This window comes from Capsicum annuum, chromosome 5, assembly GCF_002878395.1.
Source record: "Capsicum annuum cultivar UCD-10X-F1 chromosome 5, UCD10Xv1.1, whole genome shotgun sequence".
Taxonomy (NCBI): domain Eukaryota; kingdom Viridiplantae; phylum Streptophyta; class Magnoliopsida; order Solanales; family Solanaceae; genus Capsicum; species Capsicum annuum.
Window position 1 is genome coordinate 54008854 of NC_061115.1, and position 8926 is coordinate 54017779.

Here is an 8926-nt window from a genome sequence, read left to right on the forward strand (position 1 = left end):
AATTAAGCTCATCCCATTTGATAGGTCTTCTTGTAGTGACTCTGGATTTTGCAAAAAATTTCTCAATTAGAATGGTATAATCAGAAGCATTATCCACTAATTTACATCGAGGATTCATTGTAGATAATAAGTGGTAATAAATACGATAGAATAAACATATAAGTTCAGATCCGGGCGCATAATTATAACCATGAGTTTTTACATTTAGAGTTAAAGCATCAAGAATATTTTGATCAGTCAAAGACAATTGTAAATTTGGTTGAGTATTGAAATAAACAGGGCCATATGCAAGAGTAGACTCAATATATCCCATCAGAGACTGTCTAAAATTTAAATTTCTAGCATGGCGCAGTGCAACTTGAAATGTCTCTGGAAGTCCCTTTAAAGTTAAGGGTTTAAAAGCAATTTGTACTAAGCCAATATGCATAAAACTATAATGATTTTTAAACATATCAATATCATTTTGATTAAGCAGTTTAATAGTTTGTTCGTCAGTATTTAAAACAATAGATTGTTCGGTGGTTTTTATTATTTGTTTATATTTGAATTTATCAAAAAATCCATAATCATAAATAGTTTTTATGTTAATTTTTGGAATTGTCCATTTATTTAAGAGATTCGTATTTTGAGGTAAGTCAACCTCTTCTAGTTTAGTACTTTTGGTACTAACTTCTCCCATATCCATGTTTGTCTTATAATGGTGATGCAATATATGAATGGAGCATAGATAGATTGTCTGATAGGCAAATCTCAATTCTTGTTCATCGTATGTTAATGTATTCTACTATAGCAAAAGCCACGGCATCTGCCGAAAATCGTTCAAGACGAAATGATGAAACTATTTGTAAAATGATAGTTGCTGATTTTACTGGCCAACTTCGTGGATGGTGGGACAACTACTTCTTAACCACAGAAAAAAGAAATGTCATTTTTACTGGTAGGAATAATACTCCTGGCGAAGATAACCTGGGTAGACCTTTACTTGCGGGTAGAGAAGATACGGTATATACTCTTATGCTTACTATTATAGAATATTTTGGAGGAAGATTTACCAACCAATATGAAAACATTAGGACACTCCTAAATGGTCTTAGATGTAGAACCCTAGGAGAATTTAAGTGGTAACGATAAAGGAAACAATCGTAATAAAATTTTACAAGAGAGTGTTTTCTCTCCACCTATTAAACATATGTCTCATTTTTCTTTTTTATCTTAATAAGGTCAACTTTCTCCATTGTTTACACTATTCTCTTGCTCTTTGATCTTTTTTCCTTCTCCCTCAGTTGATAGTTATTTTATTCTTTCCCTTTTTGTCATGGACGAAAATTAATAATGAAACGTGAAGAACTTTGTTGCACTAAAAAGGTCTGGTAATATATTCAAATGCATTGACAAATATTTTAATATTAATATTTTTTCTTTGATATTCTATGTAGATCTCACTTTACAATTTTTCATCAATTTGACACCTAAAGCAAGGAAAATCCTTTTCCTCTCAAGGTTCCTCCTCAAAACTTCATTAGTAACAAAAATTTAATTTTCTACTTTTAATTGTAAATTCTTTAAGTTTATCTCCTTTTATGAACTTTTTTGTTGTTTAACTTGAGAGTAAGTGTTAATTTTGTAAGTGGTACATCAATCTTTATTTTTTTTTCACCACTATTTGCTAGCTGACAAATTTAAAATTTTTCGGACAAGTGAATCGAGTTCAAGAAACACTTCGATGCGATTTTGACTTTTACTGTTAGTTTCAATTGAATTTCTTGATGGATATGTCACAAATCTTGCACAGCATGCATCTATAGTTTAGTTTGAAAATTTTCAATTTGAGTTTCCAAAATACATTTGGGTGTGTGCTTGTTTCTATTTGGCTCTATTGAGTTTTCCTTTCTAATGCATCTACTTTTTGCTTGCTAGATTTATTAGTGGATATCTGATAGTTTCTTGAGAAAATTGAAGGAAAGGTGTCTTTTAACTCTTGAATAAAGGATTGTGATATTGACCAATTTAAAGGGTCAAACATAATCAGGAAACTTGATTAAGTTAATTGTGGACTTGATTAATATTTTTAAAACCTTCTAATCTTTTCAAAAATACAAATTAACCCAACTCACACCCCTCTTCAATCCAAATCATCATCCGTCTCTCTCCTCTTTCTCAAAAACTTCTCTCAACCAATAGTTTTGCAAATTTCTCCTTTCAATTCTTGAGGATTTCGACCTCCGAGGACAAACAGTTAGGCTTTGAGTTCCTTTTCGACTTCAACCGTCAATCAACATGACAGTCTTGCTCTCCGGCCACAACAACTTCAAATTCTTTATCGTTCCCTTTCTTCTTTCACAGGTAAAAAATTATGGCTTTTTTAGTTTTGAAGAAAACGAGGAACTTGAACCAACTTCTCTTATAGTATTGGTTAACAATTTTAATATTTGTTGTTTTAATTTAAAATGTGGTCTAAATAAAACTCTAATTTCTGTTATTTCTTCTCTTGTCTTATTTTTGGTATTTCTTCTCTTGGCTTCTCTTTTCTTCTCTTCTCCTTTGTTGTCTGATTTTGAAGTTTAATTTGTTTCGCCCGTTGCTGAGTTGATTTGTTCTTGTTCTTAGTAAAAATGGTGATATTATTATTGTTCTGTTGAACAAAATCGTGCTATAATTTTTTCTCCAATATATTATCCATCTGCTGTAATATATTAACCATCTTATGTAACAGATTTAGCATATGATGCAACAGATCAACCATCTAATGCAATAGAGAAATCATTAGATTAAAATTCTAATGCAATAAATTAACCATCTGATGCAACAGATTAATCATCTAATATAATAGAGGAACTATCAGATAAAAATCTGATACAATAGATTTAGCATATGATGCAATAGTTTAACCATCTAATGTAATAGTTTAATCATCCGATGCAATAGCTTAAGCATATGTTGCAATAGATTAACCATCTGATGCAACAGATTTACTATCGGATGCAACAGAGGAACCATCAGATTAAAAATCTAACGCAACAGATTAACCATCTGATACAATGAAGAAATTATCAGATTAAAGATCTGATGCAACAGATGAACCTCTTATTGGATAAAATCCTATCAACTCTTCCAACAAGATATGTCCAAGACTTGATTTTTCTAATTGATCATTCATCTATCGTGATAGACGACCCTTCTGTTGAAAGAAATCTAAACAATATTGACCGTTGATAAGTATTCTAATAGATTACCTATATGTTACAACAAATGTGTGATCTGGTGCACAGACCATTCATCTTTCTCAACAGATAAGTGATATGTTTTATATTGTCGCAACAGATTACTCATTTGTTACAATAGGGTATTTAAATGTTCCAATAGATTACTTATATGTTGTAACAGATATGTGATCTATTTCACAAACCATTCATCTGTCTTAAAAGATGAGTGATATATTTTGTATTATTGTAATAGATTACTCATCTATTGCAACAGGTTAGTTATTTGGTGCAACGGATAACTTACTTGGTGCAACAGACGTGTGATTTATTACAACTGTTATTTTACTATTTTACGTGTTAGATTTACTGTTATCTTTTTTAATGATGCATTAATCAACTATAATATATTTTTATATTCCTGTTAATTTTAGATAATATGGCTCCCAAAAGAACAGAAACCAAATCAAGTCTAAGTAAAGGAACAAGTGAAGCAGCCAGGCTACATCCACCACTCTATGAGCTTTCTTTATAAGTATTATCTCAATTAGGAGCAGAATATGATGAACACGAGGAGGAGGAATGTTTCAAAAGAGATGATCCAAATGCTAATAGCCCTTCCACCGAAGAGTTAGTCAAAATCTTCAACATTGATCATTATCCTATGAGAATATAGTGCGATGGTGCCACAAATTTAACAGGTGATTTCTTGGTTAAGTTAGCCATGAGAAAATTTTTTGACGCCTTCAGAAAAATACTTCGAGAATAAAAATTGGATACTTATTTTAGGGACAACTGCTTTGGGAAATATCTTGATTTGCCGGAGGACAACAATGCTTGTTTCCAAATGAAAATGGTATATGAACTTCTCAAGCGTAGGTTTATGTATGGAAACAAAGATAAGACAAATGAGGTGTGGATAAATTAATGTGGCATGACTGTTTGTTTTGGTTGGAAGGAGTTCGCCATTGTTACTAGACTAAAATGTTATTCTCTTTCTCCTTCTCATGTTATACCTATTCTAACCTAAAAATGGCATCCCACATACCTAAAAAAGGTAAAGGCACATCCTGTGATCGTGATGACCTGGTGTCCATTATTGGTCCAAGCTTTAAAAACAAAAATTTGATAGAAGCGTTAAAAGGTAAAATTTTTTTAAAGAAGCACAAGCAATCATTGTGCTTGGTTTGATTTGTACATAATATTCTTTGGGGGAGAGACGTTAACAATAACATAAGTCATTGTTTAATAAAGCTCTCCGAGGATCTTGAGGTGTTTAACAACTATCCTTGGGGTTATGAAAGCTTCAAAATGACTGTCAAATATTTGTTGACTCCGTTAGCACCAAAGACAGTCAACTTATATGGCTTTCCATGGGCTTTCATGGTAAATGTTTCTTTCTTTTATTATGATATCATTTATTTTTTAATCAATAATAGTTTTGATTTATTGGCGTTATTTTATAGGTTTGGGTGTTTGAAGTCATTTCTTATTTGAGACAATAGGTGAACTACCAGGAAGAAGTTTTTTGTCCAAGAATCTTGAGATGGTTGTCGGCCAAAAATGATAAAAAGCAAAATTTCTTGATCTCTTCAACTCCTCGAAGGATGTAGTAAGTATAATTATAATTAAGTTTTTATTTTAATTAATGATTTTTTTGAATGGTGTAATCATCATTCTAATATATGTAATGATTTATGTTAGATTGTGCATCCGTCGCTAGTCCCGACCAATCGAGAGTTGAAGCTGTCATTTTTTTACTTTATGGTCTATACAAACTTTATCGAACCCTAAGGTTATTGACAGAATAAAAATGAAATTGTTTGGAGCAACAACCATTACAAGAAAAATAATTTTGGAGGGTGGGCTTGTTGTTATTGATGGTCTTAGTGGTGATGGAGTTGTTGGTGGTGGTAGTGGTGTTGTTGTTGGTGCTAATGATACTCCTCTTACAGTATTTAAAACAAACCATTATGAGTATGATCATGCTGGTTATACAGATTTTGCCTCTCCAATCGTACGTTCTGGATGCAAATGTAAAGATTGCAAGGCAAAACATCATGTAGTGATTAATGCTATTAATGCATTAACTGCTTCTATAAAGGAATTAACATCTAAGAGGGGTGTCATTCCATCAAAGAGGATTTTATATCCATCCACTCCATTAGAGATTCAGGCTAAGAGGAAAAGAAAATTAATTTTCAAGGCATTATTAAGCATCCAAAAAAGCAAAATTGCAACTTCTCTATCCGTGTTTTGCATTGAGAAATGTACAATTGCCAAAGGAGAGCAGCACGAGCTGAAGAAGGTGAATATATATATGTATATTCCAACTAACAAACAAACATATATCTATTTCAACAGATGACACATCTGCTGAAAATTATCAAACAGATATATATATCTGTTGCAACAGTTGACTAACTTATTGCATCAAATAAAGTATCTATTGCAACATATGTCTTATCTATTTTAGCAAATCAAATAGCTCTTCGTACCGCTTTTATTTGTACCGATAAATGACCTATCTCCTGCAACAGATGAGTCATATGTTGTAACAGATGGTTCATCATTGAAAATTATCATACAGGTCTTCCTTATGTAGAAATTTATCCCAACAGTTGATTTATCTGTTGCAACAGAAATATAATCTGTTTGGGATAATTTAAAACATGAGGAAGACCTGTTTGATTTGCTAGAACAGATGAGTTATCCTTTTTTCATTTTGTTGTATCCCCGTGATTAGCATTGAGCAATTCTGGCCTTTCAGGTGGATGTAGAAGCTACTGCTGAACAATATTGACAATATGCTACTCCTTTTATAGAAATATGGATAGCAGAAAGAGCTAAAATCGTACGTAAGCTACAATAAAGATCCACGGTGATCAAAGCCGAATTTCATAGCATCGGATGAAGAATAACTTGTCCATATTGCGTAGATCTTTATAGCTTGAGTCTGTCAAAGTAATAAGCTCACCCCTCTTTAGGAATTCTTAGCATCAATACTTAAATTATCGATGTATTTGTTTAGATTTGTACCCATAATTTTTTTTTACATTCCATTTATTTGTTGATTTATTTCAGCTAATTTTTGAAGGCTTAAATTTATTTTATTTTGTCTATGAATTTTATTTTTTCTTAGATTTGAACTTATTAATTAAAATGGAATACTAAATTCAAATATTGCAACAGATAATGTATCTGTTGCAGCAGATGGCACATCTGTTGGAAAATATCAAACAGATTTAGACATATGTTGCAATAGGTAGGTAATCTGTTGAAAATTATCAAACAGGTCTTCCCACTGTTGCAACTGATAGACTTAGACAGAAACATCAACATAATGCAATAGATGACCAACCTGTTGCAATAAATAAACTATATGTCAGAACAAGTAGAATATCTATTACAACAGATGAACAATCTGTTGTATTCTAAAAATTCAGCTTTCATTAGACATAAAAAATTATCACTACATGTAAAAAAGTGAAAGTGACTTGAAATAAAAAAGGCGAAACCCATTGACAGTGTTCAATTTAAACACCTAAAATAAAATAGATATCAAGTAGACAATGTTCATTTTAAACTCGTAAAATAAAATAGGCACCAAATGTGTTAGTTTGTCACTTTTTTCCCTGTTGGCTGCTCGTGTGTAATTCACGCAGCCAAGGCTCGTTGTACCCCCATTTTTGCTGATTTCGCCTCCAACGGTTATTTTTCTCCCATTTTCTTATATATTCATCTTCTTCCTAAATTTAACCCTAATTTCCAAATCATTTTTTTAATCTTTTTTTTCTTTATCCAAATTTATATCAATTATTTGCATTTTTTTCTGCGTATTTTTTTCATTTTTTCCAACTGAGTTTGACAATGTCGAGCTCATCTTCCATTATTTTTTTGTGACAAAGATTTTTGATATTGTAAGTTCGGTCATGAAGCTCTATTAAAGACTTCTTGAACTCAACAAAATCCAGGTCGTAGGTTTTTTACTTGTAAGATTTGAAAAGTAATTTTTTTTTATTTAATTAGTTGATTAATTATTGACTTGTAATTATTTTGTAATTGTGTTCTTGTTTTTATAGAAATTTGGTGGATGCGATTACTTTGATTGGTATGAAGAACGACACCTTTCACAAACAAATCGTGTAATCTAGGGCTTGTTGAAGAAAGTCAAGGCTTCTGAAGAGAAACAAAATTGAGCAAAAAAATTCTACATTGTTGTGGTTATTGCTACTGGTTTGGTGGTGTTAGGGACATGGATATTCAAGCCTAATTGCTGAAATTTTCATGGTAGTGTATTTACTACTAGTTTGATTTTGTCGAGCACATAGATATTCAAGCGTAATTGTTGAAAAATATCAAACAGATTTAGGCATATATTGCAAAATTTAGGTCATCTGTTGGAAATTTTCAAAATGGTCTTCCCACTATTGCAACAGATTAGACTTAGATTAAATAGAAATAACATCGACATAATGCAACAAATGATCTACCTATTGCAATAGATAAACTATCTGTCAGAACAGATAGAATATATTTTACTATAGATTGACAATCTATTATATTATAAAAATCACAACTTTAATCAGAAAAAATTATTGCCACTACATGTACATGTAATGTAAAGTGAAGTGTAACTTAAAATAAAAAATTATTATTTCACAGGTTCTTCTTTATACACAGGCTCCAAGCGTCCAGTTAGTACCCTATACGCCCAGACCTCTTGCAGGTTTTCCATAGAGTAGTCATCTAGAAAGGTCGTTGGCTCATCCATTTCTGTGCCGGTCAGCAAACATTTGATATGTGCAAGCGCATGCGAGCTGCACGCGAAACTGTTATTATTTTTTGGAAGGTTCATGCCGTTGTTTCAACCTTCAAAATCCCATGATTTCTTCATCAACACTTTCTCCGGCAACTGATACATCAGTTTACTCTACCTCAATAAGATGGGGAACAGGTCCATCCGTGGCTGCATGTGGACAAAAAAATAACTCCGTCGATGGCAGATTCATTGCAGTCATAAACATTAATATTTCCCTCATCGAGTAGTATCTTAACAGCTTAATAATCTTTCCCTCCGTGCGGATTTGGCCTATCCCCTCTAACATATCTTATCATTTCTTCATCCCAGTCTAATGTAGAAACTAACGAATCAAATCCCGCGCCACAGGACGATGCTAGATCATTGATTTGATCATACTTATCCTTGAGATTCTTTTAGATGCCGAGGTCTATTATCCTATCGGCAGTGTTATAGCTTTTGGGTACGCTAATTGCCTTTTCCTCATGAGGCAGAGGATTTCGTCAACATACTATGATATAAAAAGTCAATTTTTAAATAGGTTAGTAATTGTAAAAATGCAACGGATGGTCCATCTGTTGTATAGGGTTCTATGAATCAATCCAACATAACTTATGCAACAGATAGATAATAAGTTACAACAGAACCACTACCAGTTGCACCAGAATACACAACTGTTGCAATAGATTTTACATCTATTGCGTAACTTCTTCTTCATGGAGTAAATTAGAAGGATAGGTTAGGAAAAGTAAACTTACCTTGTCCTCGTACCGCATACGCATATCTGTCATAATCTGGAAGTCTTGGGGGAGAAAGGGAGGCCTGGGGTAATCTGGTACGCCTCGCTTAGCATTCTTGGCCCGTCGCAGATCCCTCTTCTCTTTGGAGCCAAGTTTCATGTATATGTCGACCTTCTTCAATGGCC